General features: G+C 47.9%; 1 long non-coding RNA gene across 1 annotated transcript; it reads left to right on the top strand.

Moving 5' to 3' along the window:
- The first annotated feature begins 4543 nt into the window (after window positions 1-4543).
- On the top strand, window positions 4544-5325 carry LOC118487172. Its single transcript, XR_004880589.1, has 2 exons — window positions 4544-4688; window positions 4765-5325. It is a non-coding gene; the product is annotated as an uncharacterized LOC118487172 (long non-coding RNA).
- The last annotated feature ends 689 nt before the right edge of the window (window positions 5326-6014 follow it).

The following is a 6014-nucleotide window of genomic DNA, read 5'->3' as shown; positions in this document are numbered from 1 at the left end:
AACAAGGAGCACCCCCCACCCCATCCTCCTTGTTACGAGTCACGGTTTGTTTCCTTGTGCAGGAGATCAACCCACCGGTGACCAGCCAGCGATCCTCGAGAGGAAGGGATTAACCCTTCTTGACGAGACCCGTGAGTTAACCCAGCCCGGTTAACCATTGTTTCATCATTGGCGCCCACCGCTACTCTTAGCACTTTTTTTTTCAACCATCCTTCTCCCTCTCAAAAAATCATGACTGATCACCAAAACAACACTACCGGGGATAATCTACTCCCCACCAACCCAGGAAATGCGGGGACAGCACCCCCGGACCCAAATCCGGGCCACATTGGCACCTCCACGCAAAGGGGTCCATCCCTAACGTTCGGACACGACCTATCACAGTACGCATCTGTGATCCCTCCGGACATGGACCCTCACACCTGGTATGACCAGCAGGCCGCCCTGCTGGCCGCAACATATAACCGAGCTTGCGCTGAAGCGCAAATATAGGCCGGGCCTACCCCGGCACCAACCACACCTGCGGGTCGTATTTTACAATACGACGGCAGGGCACCCTTACGTCCAGCCTCCAGAAGCAGGCGTGAGGACCGCGGATCCTCTTACTGTGAGGTCCGCACATTAGATGAGGACGACTCCTCATACGGGTCCCGCACCAGAGGACCAATTCAAAGCCGCCTAGGCCCCCAAGGTGGTAATAGGCGGCAATCCACAGTCCACCGCAGTTCCGGCATCCAAAGCCGGCTGGGACCGCTGCCCCAGTATAAGGTCATGGCCGTACCGACCCGGACGACCATACATATTACGGGGATTCGCATGACACCAGCAGCAGACCGGGAGGACGCAACTATATTCCTCCCACTCATCCACGCAACACATAACTCAGGGCTGCAAAGCGCCCTGAAAACCAGCCCTACAGGCCGAAAGCTGCGGCCGTAAACTCAAAATTCGCCCCGCGAATTGCCCACGCCTATGTCACCACAACAAAATTCCCATTCAACATTGGGAAATACAGCGGTTTGTCCGACCCGGACGACCACATGAACGTTTTCATGGGCGCGGGATGCAACGGCCAGTGGGATGAACCTACTTGGTGCAATTTTTTCCCCCAGACCCTCACAGGTTTGGCCAGGGCTTGGTTCGATTCTTTGTCGGTGGCATCACTAGTCTCATTCAAGGACTTGCATGCAAAGTTCCTCGCCCATTTCAGCCAGCAACGACGTCACGAACGTGATTCGTTAGACGTCATGAATATCTGGCGAAGGGACGACGAATCTCTAGAAGCATTCGTCGTCCGGTACAATAAAGAGTGCCTAGAAATAGGTGACGTGGCAGATCAAATGGCACGAAACCATTTCATCAAGGCCGTCAGGGACAAGCAGATGGTTATGACCATCTATGGCAAGGAGGGCTTGCCTAAAAAATGGGAAGATGTCATGGCCGCAGTCAAGACATACGCCCAGACGCAGCGGTCCCTTGAACCGCATATGTCAAAGGCACAACCCCAAGCCGAAACCTCCCACCAGGGGTCCAAGCGTAACAATAAACGCAACCGGGACGTAGGAAATCGCGACAGTATTTCCAAACCATACTTCCCGCGGACCAACCCGTTTGACCCAAGGAACCATAATTCCCAACGGGACAACCGGGCGCCAAAGAAAGATTCTCGGGACCGCAACTGGACCGAGATTACTGTGTCGCCAAGTAAAGTCCTTCTTACGGACGCACAGCTCTTGCGACCGGCCCAACCAATGAAGTCCAAGAAAAATCAGGATCTCACTCTTTATTGTGAGTATCATAAGGACTCGGGCCACACCACAAACAACTGCATCAGTCTCCGGCTGGAGATTGAGCGGGCCTTAAAAGAGGGGAAACTACAACATCTTCTGCCAGGTGGGCAGAAACCCACCAAGCGCATCACTCCTCATGGCGAAGGCACCTCCTCAGGGAATAGGACCATGTATGTGGCCTCAACCCACATGATCAACGGAGGTAAGGGTAGGCTGCGCAATGCGGCGAGAAGACCGGACAATGACTGGAAAGACGAGCAAGTCGTCTTTCCAAAAGTCTGAGGCGGCCCGCGCGACAGACACGCCGTTGTTATTACAGGCCAACTGGCTCATTACTGCACCGAGCGTCTATTCATCGACCCTGGCAGTACTTCCGATATCATCTTTGAGCAATGCTTCAACCAGTTCGATCAGGAGGACAAAGATCGGTTGCAAGCAGTGGACTACCCGTTGGCCGGGTTCGCAGGGGAAACTGTCTTTCCCCTCGGCCAAATTACTTTTCCTGTGCGCCTTACCAGCGGAAGGCACACACGAACAGAAGAGGTAAACTTCATGGTTTTACCTCATACCTCCAGATATGACGTTCTCCTTGGGAGAGAATCCCAAGGTGATTTCAATATGATTATGTCCGTACCCCACTATGCGGTCGGTTTCCCAACCGAAACGGGGGTCGCGATAATCTACGCACGCAGAGACGTCATGATGTCGGACGAAATACGTCCGACCAAGATAGCAAGGCCTACCCCCAACAATCAACCAGAAAAATAGGTTCTCAACGCGAGATACCCAGAACAAAAGGTTACGTTGGGCCACGCCTTGTCCCCCAACACCAGAGCGCACCTGAAGCAGCTTCTCTTCAGGAACCAAGACATTTTCACGTGGACACCCGCAGACATGACTGGGGTCCCGCGTGAAATTGCGCAACATTGCTTAAATACCATGCCAGGTATTAAGCCGGTGATCCAAGGCCAACGCCACCTTGGATCCGCTAAAAACCAGGCGATGCATGAGCAGGTGGAAGAACTGCTCTCCGCAGGCATCCTGCGGGAAGTTAAATACCAGACTTGGTTATCCAACCCAGTCATGGTAGAAAAACCATCCGGGGGCTGGCGCATGTGCGTCGATTACAAAGATCTCAACAAAGCCTGTTCCAAGGATTGTTACGCACTTCCGGAAATCAACGAAAAAGTCGACAACCTCGCACCATTCAGATGGAAGTGTTTCCTCGATTGCTATAAAGGCTACCACCAAGTACAGATGGCAATCGAGAATGAAGACAAAACGGCATTTCGCACTCCCACCGGGAATTACTGCTATACAAAAATGCCGTTTGGGTTGCGCAACGCGGGCGCAACCTATCAAAAACTGATGAACGACACTTTCCACGGGCAAATAAACAAAAGTGTCGAAATCTACATGGACGACCTAGTCGTCATGAGCATGGAGGAAGATACCATGCTCACTGATATTGAACGAACATTCCAAACTCTGCGAAGCGTTAACATAAAGCTCAATCCAGGGAAATGCTCGTTTGGAATGGAAGAAGGCAAATTCCTTGGATTCATCGTAACCAAATATGGATTCAAGGTAAACCCGGAAAAGGTACAGGCAATCGAGCGCATGTCATCGCCTTCAACGATGAAAGAAATGCAACGGTTGGCCGGCAGGCTAGCCGCACTAAATAGATTCTTAGCCAACCATGCAGCTAATTCCTATCCCTTCATCAAGACCCTGCGGAACTGTTTAAAGAAAGAACAATTCCAGTGGACCGCAGAAGCCGAAAATGCCTTCCGGGAAATGAAGGAGTGTTTGATACAACTCCCAACTCTAACCGCACCACGCAAGGATGAACCACTCATATTATACCTATCTGCCGCAGACAACGCGGTAGGTGCGGTACTGATAGTGGAGCGGGAGGGGTTCAAACACCCATCTATTACATCAGCAAGATGCTCAACGACCCAGAAACAAGATATTCAATAATGGAGAAATTGGTATTAGCTCTGGTACATGCATCAAGACGGTTGCGACGATATTTCGCAAACCATGTCATCACGGTGCTAACCAATTACAGGATCGGCCCGATCCTATCCAAACCTAACATTTCTGGGAGGTTAGCAAAATGGGCAAGTGAGCTAGGCGCGCACACGCTGAACTATAAACCGCGCCTCGCGATTAAAGGCCAAGTCTTAGCTGATTTCGCCGCCGAGGTACCGGCCAATCGCATTCAAGAATGCGAAGAAGCACAAAATTCCACGCCAGCTCCATCTTCCTCCGAAACTTGGGCACTTTTTACTGATGGTGCCTCCAACGAGGAAGGTGCAGGCGCAGGTCTACGACTCGTCAGCCCTGATGGCCAAGAACTTACATATGCAATCCGCCTCGATTTCAAAAGCACAAATAACGAGGCAGAGTACGAGGCCCTACTGGCAGGACTACGTTTAGCAGTCAAACTCGGCGTGCAACATTTGGAAGCATACGTCGACTCCTTGTTGGTTGCAGGGCAGATACGCGGCGACTATGCCGCAAAGGGTGATATCATGATCCTCTACCTCGAGCAGGCCCTGTAACTAACATCACAGTTCACTTCATTTAATATCCGACATATCAACAGAAGTGAAAACAAATCCGCGGATGCACTCTCAAAACTTGCATCCACCAGCTTCCAACACCTGGCAAAGGAGATACGCATTGAAATTCTACAAAATCCTTCAGTACCCCTGCGCCAGGTCAATGTCAATGTCATCCAATAAAAATTTTCTTTTACGCTTACATTGTACAATTATTTATGTATTAGCAGCTATAATGCGATTTCATTTCTAGGAAACGGGCCCAGAAGGTGGCAAAATTCAGGCCCATTTTGAAGACCTTCTGAAGAACTATGTTGCTGTTTATGTGGTGAGTTTTTTTAACTACATAATAATATCCTTAAATGCATATACATGTAGCTTTGTCATAATTTTGTTTCTCACAGGAAGAATTGCTGTTGGAACATTTTGGCAATCTGATAAAGTTTGTAAAAACTCGTGCCTGTGAGTTTATGAATCTTCTTCATCACATTATGTGTTTGTATTGGTCAAAAAAATAGGTCAGACTAAGGTTGACGTTTTGTATTGCATTGCAGCTGAGGACCCGAATTCCGGATCTGACAAACCAATCACGGTGGCTGAAGTTGAACCACTCGTGAAGGATTTTGGAAGTAGATGGAAAGCAGCAATAGAATTGATGCACAGTGATGTAATCACGTCGTTCAGCAACTTCCTATGTGGAATGGAGATATTAAGAGCCGCCTTGACGCAACTTCTACTTTACTATACAAGACTCTCTGATTGCATGAAGAAAATCGATGGTGGGTCCGCCCTTAACAAGGATCTTGTTTCCATATCGTCCATTATGCATGAAATCAGAAAGTTCTCCAGGACATTCTAATAACTCGAGTTGTTTGTTTGTTTGTTCATACAACCTTTTCTCTTTTAGTTTGTGGTTATAAGAAAATTGTTTCGTTGCGATGATTCTTAATCTGATTATTAAAACATATGTTGTCATTGCAAAGTTCGGCCCGTATAGATTAATAACTCGAGTTTGTTTATTCATACAACCTTTGCTCTTTTAGACCGTGGTTATAAGAATGTTGTTTCGTTGTGATGATTGTTAAAACATTTGTTGTCATTACAAAGTTTGAACCGTATAGGTGACCGGTGTCAGTAGTTTCGATTTGGATCGGATCGGATCTAACAAATAGAAAGTGACAAAAACTATGAAAAAGTACACTGTAAGAAATCTACAAAACTTTGATCAAACTTTTCATACAAGGTGGATGAATATTCGCATTTGCGAGGCATGTGCCATATGATCATATCTATGCACTTAAAGTTCATCATGAGTGAAACATAAACACAAATTTATTGCACTTAAAGTTCGCATTTGCGAGGCATGTGCCATATGATCATATCTTTAACACATCCGGTGTATGAACAATTCATGGAACCATAATGAGTAACCACTAGGGTTAACAATGATATTATACATTGTAAACCCCTTTCATGAATAGTCTCATGATATCATCCACAAGTGCACCATCAAAACACCACGTTGCGCCCATTATCCACAATCATAGTGTGCACACGCAAGGGTGTGGAGTTATGCAATTAATGTCGCATGTAAGCTCAAACTTGCTCGCATGTGGAGTAAGGAATCACCATCGACCCTAACATTCACCTCCTT

The sequence above is a fragment of the Helianthus annuus genome, chromosome 15 (genome assembly GCF_002127325.2).
Source record: "Helianthus annuus cultivar XRQ/B chromosome 15, HanXRQr2.0-SUNRISE, whole genome shotgun sequence".
Lineage (NCBI taxonomy): Eukaryota > Viridiplantae > Streptophyta > Magnoliopsida > Asterales > Asteraceae > Helianthus > Helianthus annuus.
Note: the sequence above shows the minus strand (reverse complement) of the source record. Positions and strands in the feature narration are given on the sequence as shown.